We start from the raw sequence: 24,437 nt of genomic DNA, 5'->3' as shown, positions 1-24,437 counted from the left end.
ATTTCTCGTGTCCCTTGTCCCTTCTTTCAGGATGGCTCAGTTTATGTTCGGGTCCGGCTGGCTCTGACGGCACTTATGTTTTCCTGAATACTGGAACTCAATATTTCAGGCTTCGTCTTTGCAGATTTACAGTGTTATCTTCCTTATTTTGAAACATTTTGGACAATCAAAGATTGTTTTCTGTCAGATGTAAAAAGATTTAAAATTACTTAAAGGGAAATATAACGGAATGTGCAAACACAATTTTTAATTGATTGTATAAATATCTCTTGATTACCATTTTTGAAACTTATGAAGGCATATTTAACCATATACAGAAATTTACATAAAAGCTGCTTTGAATATGTCACATCTTACTTATTTCATCAAAGGTGTTCATGAGTAAGTTAGTAAAAAAAAGGGCGCTCGCACAGCACTCATACACTAGTTACAGCTTTAGGTAGATGCATATGGTCATGGTTTTGTAAAACAAGAACAGCTCTTTGAGTAAGAGATGGATCAGGAAGACTCAAGACAGAAGGGTGGACACCAGGATGTTGCGCCATGAATCAAATATTGCTCGCAGAGGTGCCGGGCTTCATCCACTGCACCCACAATATGCAGTAGAGCAGCAGTTTCATGATTGTATTTACTTTGTGGTTTTATTTCTCTCAAATATTTTTAAGTTTGTCAGTATTATCCACCGGAGTGGGAATTCCCAGCTGGACGAGGAGATTGAGCTGGGCTGGTCTGTGGTTTAGTTGTCCCACCTTTAACTTTAGAGCTTGAGATAGCACACCAGCCTGGTGGCACACTAGTTGAGAGCTGAGGTGCATCTGCGTAGCAAGAGCACAGATGGTGCGCCAAAGCCAAAGCCTGTTAGCACCCTTTCACCCCTGGATATACCCAGCACCCCAAACACTCTCTTAAAACATCTCTTAAGTCAAACTGCTCTGTCCATATCTCCTACATCTCTGCTGCCCTCCATACAAGGAAGGGCCTGTTCTCAAATGTATTCACCTGCACCTCACATGCATAGACCTGCTTTCAACATTCCTTTTCAAGCACAAAACCTGCAAACAAGATTTTCTAACCATGTAATTCCCATGACTTTTCATGGATCCCTCCTCCTACTCATGCAATTCAACATCACCTGTACAAACCACTGTGGCCACATTTAATGGAACAATACTGAGGTGCGCTCATTCTTTCCACAAGATGGAGAATGCACCAGAACAGCACACACTGCACATAAGATAAAGATAAAGTGCCTTCTGCGACTCTCACACATGCCTGGCAATGACACAGTCCCTACACAGCTTTCACAAAGGGCCACAAGCTTAGCACTGCTTTTCAAATACACGCAAAATGCCATAGGCACAGCTCAACAATGTAAAATAAAAGTATTTCACAGTGTGAAATGCACCGCCAAATTATCCAAAGCGTGCAGCATGCCACCAAGGTTCTTTACTATCTCAACTGCGTTATGCAGCAGTAAAGTTTGCTGTCACCAAAGTGTTCTTCCTTTGAAAAAGGTGCTATGCATGTGGTATTTGTACAGCACAAACCTCACCAAAAAGAAGCTGAGCTCCCTACCGGTCCAAGGCAGGGACAGAGTCAACGAGTGATAGGTGAGGCGGCGGGATAGTAGATTGTTACTGCATTTTGATCTAAGAGCCTGAAACTAGCAGCGTGTGTGATAATTCCTCAGAAGCTTTCCCTCTATGGCATGTAGAGCGGGTCCAGGCCAAGATCAGACAGAAATAAAACATTTATAGCTCAATAATATTCTGAGATATAGAAGCGGAAAGTAGGATGCTGGCTTCCAATAACACAGCACTGAGCACTCCACCTCAGCCAATCTTTAACGATTGTTTGAAGAACAGAGCAACAGGAAGGTGTTTTAAATGCCAACCATCGACCTTTCACCAGCTGCACACGGGGACTGCATTGGCTAGATGAACGCTATGCTCCCGCAACTGCTCAAGTCATGCATACAGGCGCCACAACATGTTAGCCAAGTGTCCTGGAACCCCCGATTCCAATTCACTCCATTTAACTACACACATTACAGTTAACTCTACCCCCACCGTATCAAGAGCGCGTTTCCTGATTCGACACCAGAGTGTCTGTGCTGTAAACTGGCTGACGATGGCTTCTAACATATAGTGTGGGAGAGCCCACCACTACAGGTGTCATGGCTCGAGGTTTCAGCCACCATAGCAGAACTCACAGACCATACACTGTCAACTACCCCTGAATCCTGCCTGCTAGGCCTTCACCCTAAAGCAAAGGGGGGCAAACACTTACACCGGTTCATAGACCTTGCATACATACTTTTCAAGCGCCAAATAGAAATGTCTTGGAAAGCGGCCTCTGTGCTGGACACTAAGAGGTGGCTGCATACTCCCCTGCACTGTGCACGAGCAGAGGATAACACACTACACATGCTACTCTCCAGAGGAGTGGGGAAAAGAGGTGAGGGTGTGGGAAAGTAGGATCTGCTTTCATGGTTACCCCCACGTTTTGCTGGTGTCATACAGTTTTTCTGACTAGTCTGATTGTGATCCTGCTAATCAGGACCCCAGTCACTGGGCTTCCTCCCTATATTGGCTATGGTGAGTACCTTGGTACATTCCTAATTAGCTGCTGGTGTACCCTTGTACGTCCCTAGTATATGGTACTAGGTACCTAGGGTCAAGGAACTCCAGGGGACCCCATGGGCTGCACCATGTGTTATGCCACCCATAAGGGGCCCTGCAAACTCTGACCACATGCATGCCATTGCAGCCTGTGTGAGTTGGTGCATGTACAATTGTACCCAAGTATGATGTATATCCTCCTGTTCATGCGGTCTCTGTTCCCCTGTGGACAGTGGGGCCAGGAGCCGCGCCGGCAGATGGCATGGATTAGACATTATGTTGATCTACCCTTACGCGTTCCCGGCAGCCTCCTCCTTACATCCTACTTCCTTATAATGTATTGTTTTATTGATGCACTGTCTGCTATTAGGATTGGCATGTTTTATAGTCCTCACCATCCTCCTTGCCCTGTGATCACCCTTTACCTTAGCCCCCTCGCTGCCAGGCCTTTTGTCCCACTGTGACACTCCCTTTTTTGGGGTATTTCGGGGGGTTTGCGCTTAGGCACCCGTACCTTACTGTCCACGTAAATTAGCGTCCTTTTCTTCCAACATGCTGAGTATTCTAAAGGGAACCCAGGGTTTGTGGATTCTCCTGGAGGGAAGAGAGAAATTAATCAAAATACCGCAAAAAAAACTTTAATGGGAAAATAGTGCTGCAGAAGACAGCGTCAGTTTTTTCCCTGCAAATGGTATCAACAAAGGGTCTGTGGTGTTAAAATCACCATCTTCCCAGCTTTCAGGAACAGGCAGACATTTGTCAGAAACCCTAAATTTTCTACACAGTTTTGGCATTTACTAGGAAATAGCCTATTTTCATATTTTTTGTGCTTTCAACCTCTTTCAAGTTAGTGGTAGAAATGGGTGTAAAACCAATAATGGATCCTGGAAAGCTATAGATTTATGAAAAAATACATAATTCTGAATTTAGCAAGGGGTCAATTGTGTAGATCCTTCAAGGTTTTCCTATAAAAGTAACAGTTGAAATAAAGAAATATTGAAATTGAGTTCAAAACAACAGCCATTTGTGCCTACATTTTCACCTGTAACTTCTTCTAACTATGCTAAATTTTTTAAAGCAGTATACCATTATGTTTGCAGGACCCTTCTGGTTGCGGGGATATATCGGGCTTGTAGGTCCACCAAGAACCCGAGATACCCAGAGCCAATATCTGAGCTGCACCTTGCAATGGTTATTCATTGTGTACCGGGGAGACAGCAATTCATTTGGTAAAATATAAAGAGTGAATAATAGGTATCAAGGAAACCTACGTATTTCTCATATTGGGAACAAGATTTGGAGTTTAGGAGCAGTGGTTATTTGCACATCTCGGAATTTGTGCGTAGCAATACCAGAATGTGAATTAGGGGGCATTTTTCAAATTGTCTTCTTTTTTACACACTGTCTTACATTTGGAAGGCAGAAAGGTGTAGAAAACCAACTGGTAATAACACTTGTTCTACTATTCTGGGTTCCCCTAAGTCCACTGATAAAAACGGCACCTCACTTGTGCCCGTGACAGATAATGTGTTAAAATGCAACATGGGCATTTTTTAAAACCTAGACACCCAGGGGAATCCAGGATGGGGGCACTTGTGTGGCTCTCACCAGGTTCTGTTAACCAGAATCCCTTGCAAACCTCAAACTTTGTAAAACAAAAAAGATTTTCCTCACATTTCTGTGATGGAAAGTTCTGGAATCTGAAGGGGACCCACAAAATTCCTACCACCCAGCATTCCGCCAAGTCTCTCGATAATTGGTACCTGTGGGTAGGTTTAGTGCCCACAACAGGAAACGGCCCAAAAACAAAATCAAAGTGGTCACATATTTTTTTGCAAGGAAAACTGACCCTTTTTTTTTTACAGAGTTTGATATATCGCAAACTTGACCCGAATTGGGTATCAGAGCGCCTTAGATCGCTACAGTTGCATTACATGAGGACACATTCAGTTTTGTTAGTCATGGGTAGATTAAGTGATTTGCCCAGAATCACAGGATGTTCAGCTGTTATTGCCAAGACTCGAACCCAGTTCCCCAGGTTCGAGGGCGACAGCCCTTGTAGTTCCGTAGCTTGAGGGTCAGTGGTTCGGTGTTCTGAACCCGGTCAATAAAGTTCGTCGGAAACAGATGATTTTGGTATCAGCGAACCGCAAATTATGAGTGCGGTGTGTACGAGTGTTTTCGCCATAATCGATCAATGAGAACACTACGTATTCAGGGATTTCGTTTGAACCTTCGGGTTCCATTTTGTGTGCGACAGCCATTTTATGTGGTTGCCCTCACATAGGCCGATGACTACGGCCAAGCGAGTCTTTTGGACACGTACACCTTAGTTGACTCTTGAGTGACCTGGCCGAACTGACTTCCCTGCCGGAGGCTAACTTTGCTGAGCCAGTTCCTTGTCGAGCAGCTGGTCAGATAAAGATCGAAGAGCAGGGCATGCCGAAGTTTACAGTACACTGCACCCACCTTTCTATCTTGCTTCTAATCTGTTTCTGCTCCTTCTTTTACGACATAATCATTGATTTGGGTTGAGGTTTATATGATCGGTTTTGCCCGGCCCGTCCGGACAGGAATGTAGGGTTTTTTGCTTGGTCATGTTTAGGGGCTGGACAGACGGAAAGTGGGATTGTCATCACACGATATGTTTGAAATGTCATTTTCTCATTGGTCAGTTTATATGCTAGCCTGGAATGTTGCCTTAGGCTTGATTTTTGGCATAAAAGACCATGCTCCGCTCATTGAATTTGTGCAGTCTCTAGCGAACCACCCGTGTTGTGCTTCGTAGATCTCTGTTCCTGGTTGCAGCCAATAAACTTTGGTCTTTGACGTCATCAAGAAGCGTCCCGTGTCTCTGTTTGCCAAGGCAGGGGAACTCGAAGGCATCGGGCGTTATCCCTGGCGCCGCTGGGTTCTAAAAACCTAGTCCTTCAGTTGGCGCCCAACGTTGGGCGACTTCAGCTGGACTGGTCCAAGCCCGAAGATCGTGAGGAGCTTCGTGTGAAAATTCTGGAGGAAGGCCAGCCACATCATCGACCCCTGTATGTCGTCGTGGTCCAAAAGTCTTTGCTGCGAGGTTCCCCGCTTTCCGACGGCTACGAAAGACTGCTGCCCTGACTGTCGCCCTGTCTTGGAGCCCTTAGATGATTTGTAGAGCGAGACAATAGACGGGTCTTCTGGTGACGCCATCGAAATTTCAGTTAAGTATGAGTGGAGCGTCTCCCAGTCCTTAGTTTGTTTTGGTATCCTTCAAGGATCGCTTTGATTTGGTACCTGCAGGCCCCAAAACCGAGGGACTCGTGTTTTCACGAGACTAACGTTTTAAAGATTTTCCTTGAAGTTTGAAGCTAGACTAGTGAGCGAAGATGCCTGGTCTTAGCAGACTTGGAAGATATTTGGGTGTGGTTGTTCTAAGGATTCCCGATTGGAGGACCCGTGTCCGGTTCCTCCGATTGGAACTTCGACCTATGAACTCTACGTGAAGCATGGAGTAGGCCCCATTGCGTATAATGACATATGGGTAAAATATACGAGGAAGGACGGTGTCCTACAGTGGCCCCGTTACGGTAGTTTTGAAACAGAGATTTCAGATAATCTCGAAGGTAAATTGTTAAAAAAGAAAGCCCGGCCGGCAATGTTTGACTCTTTCCGCCTATGGCGAAAAGAAGCCAAACAGAAAGAAATTAAATTGGCAAAGAAGAATAAAAGAGAACGAGGTTTGCCAGTGGTGCAAGCTGCAATAGCGTATAGGGATAATGAGGAAGAGCAAGAGAGCGAACAGATGCTTAGGGTCAGGAAGTTAGCGGTAGATAAGTGCTACCCAGTTTTGCCGGTTAAAGAACAGGAAGCAAAGAAAGATCTTGCGAAAGATCCTTTAATGTCGCATCTATTGAGTTCGCCTCCCCCTTATGCACAGAATGCTACGGCACCCCCACCAGTTGTAGTTGTGCAATACCCGGTTGTTGTGCCACCAGCAATTCCTCCACAGCCAGCTCCTCTTTCGTTGGTTACTATTCCTTTGGCGCAGCCTCCTCAGGGGCCGCCTACTTTGTCTCCTTCTTCGTCTGCTACTCCTACGTCTATCTATAATACTCCTTCTGTTCCGACTTTGGATTCTTCTACTATCGTTCCGTCTTCTCTTATTCTTTCACCTTCTCCTTCTGCCAGACAGAGAATGACTGCTGCAGTTTCTGATTTCTTTTCTCCTTTGTTGAGTCAATTGGATATGTCTCCTGTTCATGAGCGTAGACAATCACGTAGTCAGTTGCCTGATGTTGATGAACGTACAGTTTTGGATCACATGGCGCGTAAATGGGTTACGTGCACTACACAGTATGATCTTGAGGGTGTTATGGATGTTTTCCTTCAATGGGAAGCACCAAAGCAACGGTACGTCTTTCAGATAATGTGTGCGTTCCTCCATGAACAATGGGTTGAAGAAGTAGGTAAAGCTCCTAATGAGCTGTATCGTATACGTTCCGAATTTGCGAAAGGGACCGTTGTGGGTCCTCATGATGTTGGGAGAGCAGTTGCGACTTTGTTGTCATTTCGTAGCGGCACTCCTTCTGAGCAACTGTTTGAGTCTGATTTTTCCGTTAGGAGAACAGCACGCCAATATCCGATGCGTGAGGTTCCTCCAGTTTGGAGACCTGGTGATGCAGGAGCTGTTCCAGCTATTCCGCCACATTTTCAGCGAGTTTGGGTACATGTTCCGTGGAAGCGTGTCGAAGTTTTGGCTATTAAACAGTCTTTGCCTGATCCACGCAAGAATCCGGCAGGGTATTATAAGGAACTAACTCAGACTGTGGGTTTGTGTATCATGAATCTAGCAGACATAGACATGTTGTTTGGAAATGTTGTTCCACAGCCTATTTGGAGTAAGATTCGTCATACGGATCACGCGGACGAATTAGGTGACACTTGGGTTAATCTCAGAGATGCCGATAATAGACAAGTAGGTGGCGCTAAGCCTGAAGATTTGATTACTGAACTCCCTGGTAAGATTATTACTTATATGAAGACTTTGATGCCTGAAGTGCGTGTTAATTGGGACAAGTTGTCTGCGGGCAAGCAGAAAAAGGATGAAACGGTATCCGACTTTTTCACGCGGTTTGAAGAGACTTTTGTAGATCATAGTGGTCAGGATGTGGCTACTGAGGGTGGCCAGTGATTGTTCGTCGACAAATTTGTGCATAATTTGCTTCCCGAGTTGTGTACTAAGTTGAAGGATTCTGAGAGTGCTTGGGCTGTTTCTGCGTCAGCTCGGATTTTAGCTACGGCCCAGTACTATGAAAATAGGCACAAAGATGAGGTAGAGAAAGCGGATAAGAAGACTAAGGAATTGAAGACTAAAGTTCTTCTACAACAAGCTTATCCACCCCGTACTAATAATCAACGCGGTTATCAGCAGAATCAGCAAAATCCGAGAAACTCGCAAGGGAACGAGTCTTCTCAATCACGTTTTCCGTATGGGCCTAATCAGTGTGCCTATTGCAAAGAAGAGGGGCATTTCAAGAGTAGTTGTCCGGTTTTGTTACAGCGCACAAATGGGTTTGGTGCGAGAGGACGAGGTGCTCAACGAGTACCTAGAGGTAGAGGTCGCGGACAGAATGTGCGTTCTTTGCCTCCACAGAACTCAATGAATAGTTTTGATCAGCAACAGGGTTCATCTGGTAGGACAGCTCAGTACTATACGGACGATTACTATGTTGAAGGTGAGGAAGTGGATGGTAATGATTGCTAGGACAGCCATGAACAAAGAGAGGGAGTTGTTTCAGTTCCAGTAGATCAGAGTGGACCCTACGTTGAAGTGATCGCATCGTGTGTTAGAGCCTTTTCTGTTAGATACTGGTGCTACGAAGAGTTCTATTAGTCACTCTAAACTCCCTGGCGCACCTTTGTCTGGCTTAACGAATGTTTCAGTAGGTTTTTCTGGCGCCCCGGTTTCGAATCCGATTGCTAGTCCTTTGTCTATATCTGTTGGACCTTGTGAATTTGAAGCACCCCTAATTTTGACTACAGGTTGTGGTGAGAATTTGTTGGGATTGGATTTGCTGAAGAGATTGTATGCAACGTTATATTGTTCTCCTTCAGGAGTACAGCTTACATTGGGTAAGAGAGTGATCTCTCCGATGTACTTGTCTAAAGACCGACTTTCAGCTGAATTGTTGTCCCTTCCTGATTCTCTTTGGGCTGCTGGTCCTAACGACGTGGGTCTTTTGGAGATTCCGCCGTATGTTGTGACATTGAAAGCAAATGTTAGACTGCCTCGTATTCCACAATACAGGATTTCCAGTGATGGTGAGCGTGCACTTTTGGCGATCATTTATGATCTGATCGACAAGGGTGTGATTGAGGAAACAAGAGGTAATGTGTGCAATAGTCCCGTTTTGCCTGTTCTGAAGAGAACTGATTCTTCACAGCCTCCTGTATATAGGTTTGTGATCGATCTTCGCGAAGTGAACAAGATTGTTGTTCCACAGTTTCCTGTTGTGCCTGATATCACGGCTTTGTTGACTTTGATCCCGGCTACAGCTACATGGTTTTCGGTGATTGACTTGAAGAATGTTTTCTTCAGCATCCCGATTGCCGTTGAGAGTAGAGATATCTTTGGATTCTCTTTAGGAGGACGAAGTTTCCGCTTTAAGCGCGCTCCTCAAGGCTATTGCGAGAGTCCATCGATCTATAGCCAAGCTTTGAAGATGTAACTTGATTTGTTGGTTTTACCTGATGGTGCTGCTCTTATACAGTACGTTGACGATCTGTTAGTTGCTGCTGACAATGAAGAACTTTGTAGAGAGGCTACTTTGTCGTTGTTACGCCATTTGTCTGGTTGCCATCATAAGGTGTCTCTTTCGAAGTTGCAATATTGTCGACAAGAAGTTACCTATCTAGGTCACCTCTTATCTAAGGAGGGAAGGAAACTGACCCCAGAAAGAATTCAAGCGATTGTTAAAATGAGTGTTCCTACTACACAGAGAGAAGTACGTGCGTTTTGGGGTATTACGTCGTACTGTAGACAGTGGATCCCTAATTTCTCGTTGTTAGCGAAGCCTTTGATAGCTCTTACTGTTAAGGATACTCCAAATCCTATTCCTTGAACTGACGAATGTCAGAAGAGCTTTTCAGAATTACGCAATGCGTTGTGTTCGGCTCCTGTGTTGGGTACTCCCGACTACAGTAAGCCTTTCACATTGTATGTCCATGAGAGAGAGGGATGTGCCTTGTCAGTTTTGACTCAACAATTTGGCGATAAGCAACGTCCATGTGCATATTTGTCGTCGACTTTAGATCCGGTAGCTAGAGCGTTGCCGAGTTGCTTGAGAGCTACAGCAGCAGCGGCTGTTTCGATTCGACAGTCTGCTGGTTTGGTTATGGACAACACGTTAATCGTAAAGGTTCCACATGCAGTGGATACCTTGTTGAACCGTACCAAGACACAGCACTTAACTAGTGCTCGGTTGTCGGGTTACGAGTTGACCTTGTTAGCGAGTCATGTGCACATTAAAAGATGCAACCCGTTGAATCCAGCCACGTTGTTGCCAATTTCAGTTGAGACAAATATTGTTGAAGAATAACATGACTGTTTCCTTAGAACTGAGGAAGAAACGAAAGGGAGGATAGACCTCAAAGATACTCCTCTTCCAGAGTGTGATGGTACTTTGTGGGTTGATGGTTCGTGTTTTAAGCTTCCGAATGGTGATACGACTGCGGCGTATGCTGTTACGACTTTGCATACGATTGTTGAAGCTGCATGTATCCCACACAATTCAGCACAAGCAGCAGAGTTGATTGTATTAACGAGAGCGTGTGTGTTGGCAAAAGGAAAACGAGTGAATGTGTAAACCGACAGTCAGTATGCATTTGGTGTGGCTCATAGTTTTGGACGTTTGTGGCGAGAACGTGGGTTTTTGACTTCGCATGGAACAAAGATCCAGCATGGGCAGTTGGTGAATGAGCTTCTTGAATCACTTACTTTGCCATTGCAAGTAGCGATTGTAAAATGCAGTTCCCATAAGAAAGTGACGGATGATGTTGGTCGCGGAAATGCGTTTGCGGATGAAGTTGCGAAAGAAACTGCGAGAAATGTGATGAGCCAAATGTATGTTGCAGGTCCAGCGAGATGGGTTCCAGAGAAAAGTATGTGTGAAGATACGATTGAGAGTGTGAAATCCATCCAAGCTGAAGCTACAGAAAAAGAGTTGAATGAATGGGGAGAAAGTAGGGGTAGATTGGATTCGAATGGTTGTTGGACTGATTTGTCTGAACATCAAAGATGGTTGTTGCCTGACGCATATGTGCTTCCAGTTGTTACAATGGCACGCGTATGTGCTTCCAGTTGTTACAATGGCTCATGGAATGGCACATATTAGCGTGAAAGGGATTTGCAAGTTGTTGGCTCCGATTTGGCAGAATACAGGGATTCCCAAATGTGCAGAGAATTTGGTTAAGAATTGTATGGTGTGTCTGATGTATAATCCTGGTAAGGGAACTCCAACACCAGCTGGTCATTTTGCTCCTCCTACGTATCCGTTTGAAGCTTTGCAGCTAGATTTCATCCACATGGAGAGGTGCAACAACCTGAAATATGTTTTGGTAGTTGTTTGCTCCTTCTCTAGATGGGTGGAAGCTTACCCTTTGAAGGACAATACTGCCTTGTCCACAGCGAAAGCCTTAATCAAAGAGTTTTTCCCGAGGTTTGGTTTGCAGAGAATTATCTGGAGTGACAATGGGAGTGAATTTGTGGGTCAATTGACGAAGAAAGTATGCGAGGGATTAGGAATCCGGCAGAAGTTCCACGCTGCAAATCACCCTAATCAGCTGGTTTAGTCGAGTGCTATAACGGCACTTTAAAATTAAAATTGGCCAAAATCCAAGCGAGCTCTGGTTTGCAAAGGCCAGATGCTTTGCCTTTAGCGCTCTTGTCCACTAGAATGACTGTGCATTCGCGAATGGGTTTGAGTCCGTATGAGGTTGTGTTTGGTCTCCCGGCGAACATCTGGGGCGTACCAAGACCAACAAAGTTCAGTGATCTTGAGTACCCTGTGTTGCTTGATTACTTGCACGAACTGACAGCTAAATTGTGTGTCTTGCATCAACAGGTCTACGACAGTCTGCCACCAGCTTCTGAAGATCCAGGTCACGCCATTGAACCCGGTGACTGGATTTTCATTAAGAATTTTTAGCGGAGCAAGAACGATCAGCCCCGTTGGATAGGACCATATCTAGTTCTCCTGTCTACACGTTCTGCAGTTCGAGTGCAAGGCAAGAAACACTGGATCCACGGAGTACACTGCAAACGGGCTCCATTGCCCTTACGGTACGACCGGTGGGTCCAGGAAGGACTCCCAGACTCTGAGACTGAAACTGTGCCACGATTTTTGCCATTCAGAGATGCCCGTTTGATTGGAATGAACTCTGAAAAAGAAAGTGATGATCTTTTGCAAGAAGCTGTGCCTCCTTTGAATCGATTGAACACTACTGAGCCTGAACTCCTATTCAAGGAACAGTCATTGCCTGGGAAAAATCGTTATAATTTGCGACCAAGAGTCGTGGGACAAATAAAAAATAAATAAAGTTTTTATGAATTTTCTGTTTGCAGTTTAACTCTCCACCGAGGATCTACTTATTTTTGTTTTTCGAACCGCCATCTGGGTTCAGCTGTAGGGTCGCTTTTGCCGAAGTCTTTGGAGTGCAAGCCTGAGACACTAGGTCGAAGGTTATGGTTGGCCTAAGGGAGTTGACCTGGGTTGACAGAGGCATTCCTTAGCATAGAACACCCTACCACCGCGAGCAGCATATTATTTAGTGAGGATGGATTTCTTCGAGTTGGAGAGACATGTAGAGACAATGAGTTTTAAAAGCAAGATACACAAACTGATCATCCGGAAAAGATTTGTAATATTGTGTTTATTTATGCTATTTAGTGTAATGATGTTTTTAATTGGTTATGTGACATTCTCATTTCAAGTTACGTTTGCACCCACTGTACAACCCATACCAGCTCTTACTGCTTCTTCACATTCTTTTCACCTTTTGCCCGAACATGAAACTATTTGTTCAACTTCTGCATCAACACCAACTAGTAGTGAATACAACCAATTGTAGGGTATGTGGCCTTATGCCCCATACTACAGATAAGGGTATTCCTTACTTGACTCTACCATTTAGCTACAATGTTTCTTTGTTGGCGTTTCAGACGATGTTCTTATACGCCATCGAACCCTATCCTCCACATTCTGTGAGGGGTAACTCGAGCAACAAAGCCTTGGTAATGGGAATCACAAATATGAGCAGAGACATGGACTCGTATAGAACTATTCCCAGGGATGAGTTGCAAGCATACGCTGGATGGAATTTGACTGGATATGGAGTTAGTTTGAGTATTAGTCAGCGAGTAAAAAGATCCCCTCCAATTTGGATAGTGCCCCAGCAGGGTCATTATTGTCTGCAAGGTAATGGCAGGAATCCGAGAGCTCAGTTGGGAAAGAGCGTTTGTGCTAAGACGTATGTTTTTACGTCCCGGAATTCCCCATTGATTCTAGCAGCTAAGGGTACCTATTTCATCTGTTCTGACAAAGCGTACACATGGTTGCCCCCTGATTTCTCGGGCACATGTTTTGTTTCCTTCCTGTTGCCCCCCACTTTTACAGCTGCGGCAGATTACCATAAGACGAGAGTTGCTAGAGGTGTCTTCAGTAAGGAAGATACCGCAGGTCAAGAGTTGGGAGATTTCTTTAAGGGTTTTCTGCCATTCTGGGGACCTATGGCAAACAGCAGGAACATTCGCCAGTTGACAAGAGTGGTTGAGTCCACCATAGTCGAAACTGCCGGTGCCCTTAGTAACTTGACTGCTGAGCTCCAGTCGGATAGACTTATGACACTTCAGAATAGAGTTGCATTAGATGTCATACTTGCAGACCGAGGTGGGGTTTGTAAACTAATCCAATCAAGCTGTTGTGTTTTCATCCCAGACAACGCTCCAACAGTCTTCCAAGCCATTTCCAAGCTACATAAAATCTCCGATTCTATACGTACAGATAAAGGAGATTGGTCGTTGATGGGATGGTTCTGGGGATTGATATCCACTTGGGGATGGAAGATTCTGATGGTCATTGGGATGGTCTTAGCCATCCTTTTTCTGTTCTGTCTCTGCATACAGTGCGCTCCTGCTATATGTGGCCTTTGTGCTACTTCGTGTGCGGGGAGACCTGTCCAGAGAGAGGTACTAAGGACTAGGATGATGCTACAGCAACATATCGATGATCTGATGATGATAGACCTAGATTCAGATTGACATGAGTTTGGGTCTGTTGCCTATGTAAGGGCAAAAGGAGGGTCTGTAGTTCCGTAGCTTGAGGGTCTGTGGTTCGGTGTTCCGAACCCGTTCAATAAAGGTCATCGGAAATAGATGATTTTGGTATCAGCGAACCGCAAATGATGAGTGCGGTGTGTACGAGTGTTTTCCTCATAATCGATCAATGAGAACACTACGTATTCAGGGATTTTGTTTGAACCTTCGGGTTCCATTTTGTGTGCGGCAGCCATTTTATGTGGTTGCCCTCACATAGGCCGATGACTACGGCCAAGCGAGTCTTTTGGACACGTACAACTTAGTTGACTCCTGAGTGACCTGGCCGATCTGACTTCCTAGCCCGAGGGTAACTTCGCTGAGCCAGTTCCTTGTAGAACAGCTGGTCAGATAAAGATCAAAGAGCAGGGCATGCCGAAGTTTACAGTACACTGCACCCACCTTTCTATCTTGCTTCTAATCTGTTTCTGCTCCTTCTTTTATGACATAATCATTGATTTGGGTTGAGATTTTTATGATGGGTTTTGCCCGGCCCGTCCGAACAGGAATGTTGGGTTTTTTGCTTGGTCATGTTTAGGGGCTGGACAAACGGAAAGTGGGATTGTCATCACACGATATGTTTGAAATGTCATTTTCTCATTGGTCAGTTTATATGCTAGCCTGGAATGTTGCCTAAGTCTTGATTTTTGGCATAAAAGACCATGCTCCGCTCATTGAATTTGTGCAGTCTCTAGCGAACCACCCGTGTTGTGCTTCGTAGATCTCTGTTCCTGGTTGCAGCCAATAAACTTTGGTCTTTGACGTCATCAAGAAGCGTCCTGTGTCTCTGTTTGCCAAGGCAGGGGAACTCGAAGGCATCAGGCGTTATCCCTGGCACCGCTGGGTTCTAAAAACCTAGTCCTTCACCCTAGCCGTTAGGCCAACTCCTCTCCCCTTTTTTCGCAATGTGCCTACCTGTGCATTTTGGACCCTAGTTCAGCCGGCACTTAGGGAAACATAGCAACAGGAAATTGCCCAAAACATACTGTGGAGACTTCAAAATTATCGATCACAAAAAGGCAAGGTTTTGCGAGGGACTCACCTGCGCTTTTGGTCACGGGCTTGGTGGCCATCTAGGGAAACCTACCAAACCCAGATATTTCTTAAAAACTAGACACCCGGGAGAGTCAGGGAGGGGTGGCTTGAGTGGATTCCCCAATGTTTTCTTACCAAGAATCCCCTAGAAATCTCAAATTTTGCTAATAAAATTATATTACCTTCACATTTCCGTTTGAGATCACCATGCTCGCACAAATTTCCTACCACCCAGCGTTCCCATTAAAAAATAAAAATGACACCTCACTTGTTTGGGTTCCAATGCAGAATCGCCTAAAAAAATGTTAAAAAATATATGGTGCTTACAGCTCACAGTGCTAATTCCTCAATCTCTACGTTTTTGGCCTTTCCCAGTCGCAGATCCTTGGCCAGCCAAACAAGTGAGGCATCATTTTTTTTCAGGAGACCGAGGGGAACGTCAGGTGGTAGGCAAATTGTGCCAGCATGGTGCACCCACACAGAACTGTGAGAAAAATTAAAATTTTTTGCGGAGATCCCCAGTCTGAGATCCACTTGATTCTACCCTTTTCAATGATACCTCTCCTGTCTGCCTACGTGCTCGGGGGTGAGATAGCCCCAGGAGCATGTAGGCAGTGAAAGTGAAATGAGTCGATCTGCAATTTTCACTTTCACTGTTGTGACGTCAGCACGCCATGCGTGCTGATTGTCAGTACACTGAAAAAAAGTGCCTTGGGCAGCTGGGAAAGCTCTTCACCAGCTCTCAAGGCTGTTTGCAGTAGAGGGATTTCAAAATAGTGGGCCTTGGACGTAACAGTTACTTCCTTGGCACCGGAGCGCCACAACCTTGGACGTAACCGTTACGTCCATGGCATGGAAGGGGTTAGTAAATCTTGCTCTGACACTGATGTAACTGGCAATGCTTCCCAACCATGATGTGCTCTACATATGCCATATATATTACGTAATTAATGTTCCCTGCAACCTGTATCGCTCAAAGAGTTTCCACTTGTTGATGTTTTACAAGAATAAAAAATGCAATCAAATATTTATGAGATAATGAGATGCAAACATACCTCCATCCTGCACATCCTGGGACTAGACTGCTGGAAAGAGATCGATGGGAAATGAGAAAGGTTTGAAGGTGAGCAAAACACTGAAACATTACCTGAAAGAACAAATAAAAAAACCATAGTTTTTTTACAGAGATTTCTTTTTTTTTTTAAAGTTTGCAAAACACTGGATAAAAAACATAATTTAGAACCCATAGAAACTGAAAACAGAAAAGCCTATGCATCTTATTTTCAATGCGCATTATCAGAGAAGAGGACTTGCTACATGTGATGGAGTGAGGGTAGAAATAAAATTGTGTTTGCCCCTTGTGAAGTCACTTTCTCATAACAATAATATGAACTAATCGTGTGGTTTGCAAAACTAAACAATCTAGATTAAAGTTGCACCAACACATGTACACGTGGGAAACTAATCTTGCCTATGTTGCAATCATAATTAACTAATTTTGTGATATTGTCATGTCCCTAATTAATAAGCAGCTATTAAATTAATCGAATGCGGCATAAATGTGCTTTTGTTTACGTCTTTTTGTGGCCAAAACCTGGACATAAGTGAGTATATCACGCATGAATGTGCTTTCTATTGCTAGGTAACAACTAACAGGGACACTTCAGTAAAGGGGGAGGTTAACAGAATGGGTTTTAATTCAATAATTAATAGTTATTTGTGTTTGTTTCGATAATAGTTCCTGAGTGGGCATCTGAGGCCTTCTTGAAAATGGCAGCGCTTTGAGGCCTGGTAACTGAAGCAAAATGCGCAGGCGCTGGGTTTGCGAGATGCTGCAGTCAGAAAAGAATGGCCTGTGCCTACGCTCTGTAGTTCAAGGACGATTGGCCCTGGAACCCTGAATGGATGACAACAAAATGGAAGTGCGTGTTGGGATCGTGGGAGTTTTTGTGAAACTATCGACTTAAAGGACATAGATGAAGAAAACTTAAAAAAACAATGGACGATTCAGTTTTTGCTGACTCTACAGGAAGTCATGGGGTGACATAATGAAAATTTCGCTTTCCACTCCTCCGAGAGCTTTGCTGGACCCTAAATGATATAAAATGTAGATAGTTTAGTTAGTGAAAAAGGGTATAAAAGACTGCATCTGGATGATAGAAAACACTCTCTTTTCTGATTTCATCTTTGTATCCTGGCATGCTGTCGGACTGCTGATCGAACTCTGACACGTAAGAACTCTGCCAGTTATATTTAAGGAATGGGACTTAGAGCGAGTAGAAATGGCACTTTTAGGCAAGGAAGGTAGTTAGGAAGTTAGAAGAGAGTCCAGGGAGCTATTATGTCTTTTGGTAATACCTATGTCCTTTGAATCTAATTAAATGTCGTATTTTTCTTAACTCTATTCTGAGATTTAAATGTTAATCTTTTAATGTGTGAAATAAAAGTTTTGAACTTAATCTGTTAGACTACGCAAATAAAATTTTAAGTCATGACGAGCGAATCTTCTATAAATAAAGTTAGATTAAATGAAGAATTAAGCTGGTCTTGTTCATCCTTGGTCTAGTTTTCCACTCGTAGATCCATCGCATGAGATAAAATGGTGGCGTGTCTAATAAAATTATTGTAGAAAATGAATACCATGGTAAGTGAATTTAAACTGCAGATGTACATATTGTAAATAGTTAGGATTAATTTAGGCACTCCGCTATGATCCAGTTGCTCTCCTATGAATCTCATCAATCCATGAAGAGAGAGAAAGTGTGTAAGTGAAATCAGTGTTATGGGCCCCACTGGTGAATAAATGTGTAATGTGTGACTTCAGGGAAAGATGATGTTTTAGAAATTATTTTTGGAGTAGCGCTGCATCAGTTACATAAATTGGTAGCAGAGTAGTGGTTGCTATGGAATTAGCCAGGATAATGTATAGAAAGAAATATACAGAAGTTAATGTATAGAATTACGACTAACATCTGTTGAGTTTGTATTACGTTATATGTAGTCCTGAAAAGGCTTCAGAGGATTGCGTGAAGCTGGTCACTCTGTCTGCAGGCAGAGGAAGTGTGGCAAGTGAAGTCACACATCGCATAGTCTGTTTCAAAAAAGTAGTATTGTCGTATACTGCAGCGGTATCGTCGTATATCACTCTTTAGGGACACTGCGTGTGAAAGGATAAATGCATAGTGAGGACAGTCTATGAAGTCTTGGCTTTCAAGCAACTTATCGCTGGGAGAGTAATAGAGCTTAACCCGAGCTTGAGTGAATGGCAAGGTAGAGGAAGTGGTGCTACTTTATCGGCGAGTGTAAAACTCTGTAGTAGAGAAGAGGTAAGCGCTGTCTACTGGAAATACAGAATACTTGTATGATTGAAAATCTATCACTTTGTTTAGTGAAACAGACGAATGGAGGGGCTGGGCAGTGGGGAGGTTACTCCCAAGTCCTTTGGCCTGATTTGCACCAGAGCGGGGGCCCAATGGCTCCCTGAACTGGTTTGAGCTGGAGTATGCAAGGAGGGCACCAAATGTGCCCTTCAAGCAGTCTGAGTGTCGCTGGCAACCGCCCCCACCCTGTCCAATACACTAAACCCTGTCTGGGAGGTGGTCACACCACCCTGTGACAGGATACCTATTGTCTGCCTTCCCGTGCTCGAGCTTGGCTCAGCAGCAGGAGGTCAGAATCGGTTCTCAGGCCAGCAGCAGTCAAAGCCTGCTGTCGAGTTCCCGACGGAAGGCACTGGGAACACTGAGGGCCTCCTGAATAACCTTTACATTGCCTGGATTCCTACCTCCCACACTGTTTACTGTGTGGGAGGTATGATTCCAACATGTTTGATACCAAACATGACAGGGTTCGTTGGTGTTGTCGACCTGCTGACTGTCGACCTGCCGAGCCGAATCACCGAGCCGAATCACAGAGCCACTGAAATTCTGCGGATTGGCGGCCCACCCACCACCCGCTATCCACTACCCGCGACCCGCCACCCGCCATCCGCCTCCCGCCGCCCGCCACAGCTACCATTTCCTGACGGCTGCTGCTCGCGGAGCTTGCCTGAGCCTGCCCGAGCAGGTGCCTGCCTATCACCATCACGATCTGCTGCCAAGCCGCCCCGGTTCGGCGATTTTGGCGGTCTTTGCTGGTTCGGCGACTGTGGGCTGGGCACGCAGGTAGCGGGCTGACAAGCCGGGGAGTGGGAGTTGGTGATGGCTACAGCGAGACTCTGCTTTTTGGAGGAGCGCGAAGGGTGCGCGAAGGGTACGGAGCGGAGCCAAAGCGGAGTGAAGGCAGCGGAGATCCTACCCATATTTAGGGCTAAAGTGGCCACATCTACTCCGCACCGGACCAGTACCAGCATCAGTAAGAAGGTGAGCTGCTTCTGAGAAGTGCGGGGAGGGCTATAAGACAGACGCGAGCGCGGCCGCCGATAGAGGCGGCCGCTAAGTATGAGCCCGGGGGGGTTGACCTAAGTCGTCCGACTAGGTCCGACTCCCTCGTGGTCCCCCATGTGCTCCGCTTGCAGCCAGTTCCTCACGCGGGCTCCGCACACTGCCCTCCCCACCAGCGGCCGCTGAGGACACAGGCACAGGCATCAAATCGCCTCCACTACTGTCGCCTCTCTCCAACCCAAGCCTCAGAGGCTCTGGAGGACTAGCTGCATAGGCATACAAGGAACACAAATCGGTGAATTATCCCAGCCGCCCGCAGGAATCACAGGAATCACAGAAAATTACAGAAACATACAGTATTCACAGCCCCCGACAAACTTGATAAACTTGACAAACCTGTTAAACCTGACTAAGACCAAAACCGCCAGCCCAGGACACAGGATCCAGGAGCCCACACAAAAGTTCAAACAGGCTGAAAAGACCTGAAAATACTTGATTCAAAAGCCAGGAGGAGAGAGAGGAAAACACAAGATCTATAAGTAAAAGAGAGAAAGGATCCTACGTGCCCCGGCACCAAAACACTAATTTAACAACTAAACAACAAGGAGAATGAGATCAGGAACAAACAGGTACGCGCCATCGTGCAAAGTCCCACGCAGTAAGAGAACTAAACATCTTAACTCAGACAAGTCCCTTTAAGAAAGCCCCCCTCCAGTTTCTACAACAGTTCAAAAGGGGGGGTTAGAAGCACAGGGGGCGAAAGCCACGGAAGGATTAGTCCTGATATCAGATAATACCGGTCCAACCACAGGAAAACAGCAGAAAATCAATAAATTGTTTTTCTTAAAAGACCCGGTTTCTGCACTCTTTGCTACAACAAAAGAGGCTTTAGACCTACCGAGCCCTATCCAGCCTGACAAACCAAAACCATCAAATTTGTCGGGAACTTAAACCAGGACAAGCAGACAATGGAACCAATACCTTACGATATCATAACAGCCTCACCCGCTCCATTCCTCGACCAATCAAAAAAACACCTCCCTGGAAAAAAACAGGAAATCATCCAGGCCCTAGTCCACAACCCAAACCAAACATTGACAGAAACCAAGCCGCCCAGACGAAATGGAACAACAAAACACTCAACAAGCAAAATAGACCCGAAGAGTGATCAACAAATTTCACAGATTTCCTCAATAATCTTAGGAAAAGAATCTCTGGAAAACACCCTCAACAACTCCGATCACAAGACCAATACGGGTCACAAAAATTACGACGATCCATGTAAAGAGCTACAACTAGGAGAAACTGGCTAAAATTCCTCCCAGTATTAAATGATTCAAACTTGGCTAAACTTACAAAAACAATAGCACTTAGAACGGCTCCACAAGGGCCCACCCTAGCACAGGAACTTATGCCCAAGGAGCGTAGGTTGGGCCTAGTGGCATCCACTCCACACAATTTAACGGACAACAGCGGAAACCAAAGAATCTTGATTGAAGACAGCATTATCAGTGGAGGGTGAACAAGCAAAGGAAACACGCAGATGCCAATTACCATCTCGTCTGAAAGTACGAACACACACCTAGACGACCCAGATGGGAGTGGCAGTAGCCAAGAGCCCAATACACACTGGGGGAATGCATTAATAAGTACTATGGTCCAAGCCATAAGGGCGCTTAACTATCAGTCCGACAAAATGGAGGTCCAAATCGACCTTATAAACAGTATTGCAGAGCATATTGCTCAAATTAATTCCAAGACCGACTCAATAATATCTTTGTTGGCACACAAAGGAAACACAGCTGACCCCCCAAATAAAGTTTCACCCAATAAAGGAAACATTGACAAACCCCCAACCAAAAAAATCAAAGTAATTGTGACTGCGGGAGTATTATTGAGAAACTCGCGACTCTCCCATAAATCCTAAAAGACATCCTCGGCGCAGTAAAGTCAGCGAGCAAGTGGAAGGGCGCTCAAGACTCCCCAGACAAAAAATCCAGCAAAGGAGAACCAAACGCCCCGATTACCGAAATTAAACAAAAACGTAGCAAAGAAGGGGGCCGGAAAATCAACCAGGCAGACCCCATAGAGGGCCAGAAAATGGAAACCAAAATTGGGGAAACTCTAATATTCAAACCTCCGGTTAACCTTGCCTCCCACCCTCAAGACAAACTAAGAAAAAGACAAAGGAAACATGCAAGGAAGTCAAGGCCTAAACCAAAAGGGAAACAGCAAACTGCAACAGAGCATTTCTTTTCAATATTCAAGAACAACTCGAGACAAGAGTCAAAAATTGCAACTAACTCTCCAACCAACTTTTCCAATGGAGTGGAAGACCACGTAACAGAACAAGCAAGCCTCACGTTTGAGAAATCGACAATGTCAGAACAGTACTTCGAACCAGACTTAACAACACTCGACGGATCGAACCAGGGCTTGCTACCTCCTATAGCCGGAACGAACTTAAAGAGGACACCGACAACACCCGTGGAAGATGCCCGAAAAAGGCCATTAGCAAAACACTCACTACCTCCAAGAGAGATAAAAACATCCACAGAGGTCGGCCAGCCCCTAAAGAATTTGAGCACAGAGAGAGCACAAAAAAATGTACGTGGTTCACTGGACAACAATTCTAGTAAGCAAAACCAGGAAACAAAAGGCCGCCCAGTCAGAGAACGATCTGAACCCAATTAAGATCACTAAGAATGGAAACAACCGGCGATGTACAGCCCAAAGAAAAATCCAAGAACAGGTGGAAACCGACCAAAACACAAAAGGAGGTCTGGCACTCACCAGGGTCAGGACCCCAATTAAGATCATAAAAAAACGGCAACGACCTGCAATGTACAGTACAAAGTAAAAATCTAGAAAACTGAAAAAAAAATACAAAAGGAGGACAGGCACTCACTAGGGACTTGAGTGAAGCGTGCCACACAGGTCAGGCGACAGCTAAAACCAAACCCAGCTCAGCGAGTGGAAACAAACCTCCCCAACCGGACTCTCGAGAAAAACAAAAAATATCCCTGGACGACATAGAACCAGTTCTGTCATTTACACCTGAATACACATCACAGGGCAGGCAGGACATTCTAAACAGAGGGTACCTAATATAACTAATTAAGGCAATCCCAGACCTAAGGGGAGAAGTCTCTCAAGATATGGCAGCAGTGGAGTTCCGTCAAAACAAAGATAATCCAACCATCTAAGACTCTGTGACTACCTGGGCCTCTAAGGAGCTAGCCGCCAAGATCTTCGCTAACAAAGCAATATAAAGGGGAATAACCTTGAAACAACACACGCACCCTAGATATCCGTACTCCCTCTTGAAGAGCTTATCGCTCCCAAAGGGGGACGAATCAATAAGTCATAAGCAAACACCGTGCCTTCGTGGAGCAGGATCATCCTCAAAGGAAAAAAATCCAGGACCAACAAACAACCTTCCGAACCAGACAAATAAAGGGGGGCCCCTCAGTACTGCCCAGGACTGGTCATGGACCCCTTCCGCTACTTACCTAAAAGAGCACCTAAAACAGATGTAACACTAAAATTAAATAAAAATATCCAAGATCAAGACATGGAAAAAAGTCACCTGGCAAAAATCAATATGTGCTCATGGAACACACATGGATTCAGTGGCATGGACCAGGACCACGAAACCCAATCCTTCTTTCAAAAACACGACATCATACTTTTACAAGAGACCTGGAAGCTGACACACCCCGCAATCCCGGGCTTCATAGAACATCACATTCTAGCAGAGAGATTGTCCAACTACGGGCATCCTCGTGGAGGGCTATCAACGTACGTGTCACAGAAACTTAACTGGCAAACCGAGAAACTGGACGTGGGGCTGAGCTGGGTTCAAGTAATAAAAGTCACCAGAAAGCCTCAGCAGCAACTTCTTATAATAAACGTTTACATTCACCCCGACCGTTCAGCCAAAAAAGAAAAAATGGAAATACTTTTTAAATTAATCAAAGTCCTACAGGAATCAAATAAGCAATGCTCATTGATAATATCGGGGGACTTCAACTCCAACCTATTGAGCAATGGGGCATCCAGAAAAAATCTGAATAAACATCCACGAGAAGGGCTCACCCCATCTTCATTGAATAAACTAGACACGATGGGTCTAACTATTTTGAAAAGGACCAAAAAGGGGCTCTTAACACCAGTACCAACCTACATGAGCGGGAAAGCCATGTCATTAATAGACTTTACAATAATTAGTAATAGCTTAACTGACACCATTGAAGACTACAACATAGTCCAGCGTACAGAAAGTGACCACTTTCCCCAAATTGCAGTAACCTGGTCTGAAAAGATAACCGCCTTGTCTCAGCAACCCGAGAAATTTAACTTGCGAAAAATACGATGGAGAGGGGGAGAAACGAAAGACATCCAGGAAACAGCAAGTAATATTATGACAAGACACGGCCAACAAGACGACAGGGACCATGTAAAAACTTGGGAACACCTGCTAGAGGCCTTGATCCGCAAGCACTCCGCCCTCCCAGCTCCACAAAAAGGCACAAAAGTGCTGAGAGAACCCTGGTACACCCGTGATTTAAGACAAAAAAGAGTAAAATAGCCCGGAACAACGGAAGGAACTGAGGAACAAAAAACAGGGACTCAAACCGAACCACAACACCATCAGGAGCTTGAGAAATAACTATTGTAAAATGGTGTGGACTGCAAAGGCCAAATACAAACGAAGAAATCTTAACGTCCCGGGCAGTGAAAATTGGGCGAACACCCAGCCAACACTGACTTCCAGTAAATGCGTAAAAAAGTTTATACTAAAGCTCAAACCTGAGGGGGCACCAGGTCCGAATGGTCTCCCTTCCGCCGTATTTAAATTTAACGAGGATTTTTTGTCCAACCACCTAACAGCTCTGTACAACCAAGTCTTCACACAAGGCAAATGCCAACATCTTGGAAAGGAAACATCATCCACCCGATCTATAAAAAAGATGACAGAAGAAACCCGGGGAACTACAGGCTGATTTCGCTAATAGGCGTGGAAGCTAAAATATATGCCTCTTGCCT

General features: G+C 44.9%; 1 protein-coding gene across 1 annotated transcript in view; it reads right to left on the bottom strand.

Moving 5' to 3' along the window:
* The window catches only part of LOC147737664 (uncharacterized), a 184,828-nt gene that overhangs the window by 2,642 nt on the left and 157,749 nt on the right, over window positions 1-24,437 (bottom strand). The window lies entirely within an intron of this gene.

The sequence above is a fragment of the Lissotriton vulgaris genome, chromosome 1_1 (assembly GCF_964263255.1).
Source record: "Lissotriton vulgaris chromosome 1_1, aLisVul1.2, whole genome shotgun sequence".
Taxonomy (NCBI): domain Eukaryota; kingdom Metazoa; phylum Chordata; class Amphibia; order Caudata; family Salamandridae; genus Lissotriton; species Lissotriton vulgaris.
This window is presented reverse-complemented; position numbering and strand designations above follow the sequence as displayed.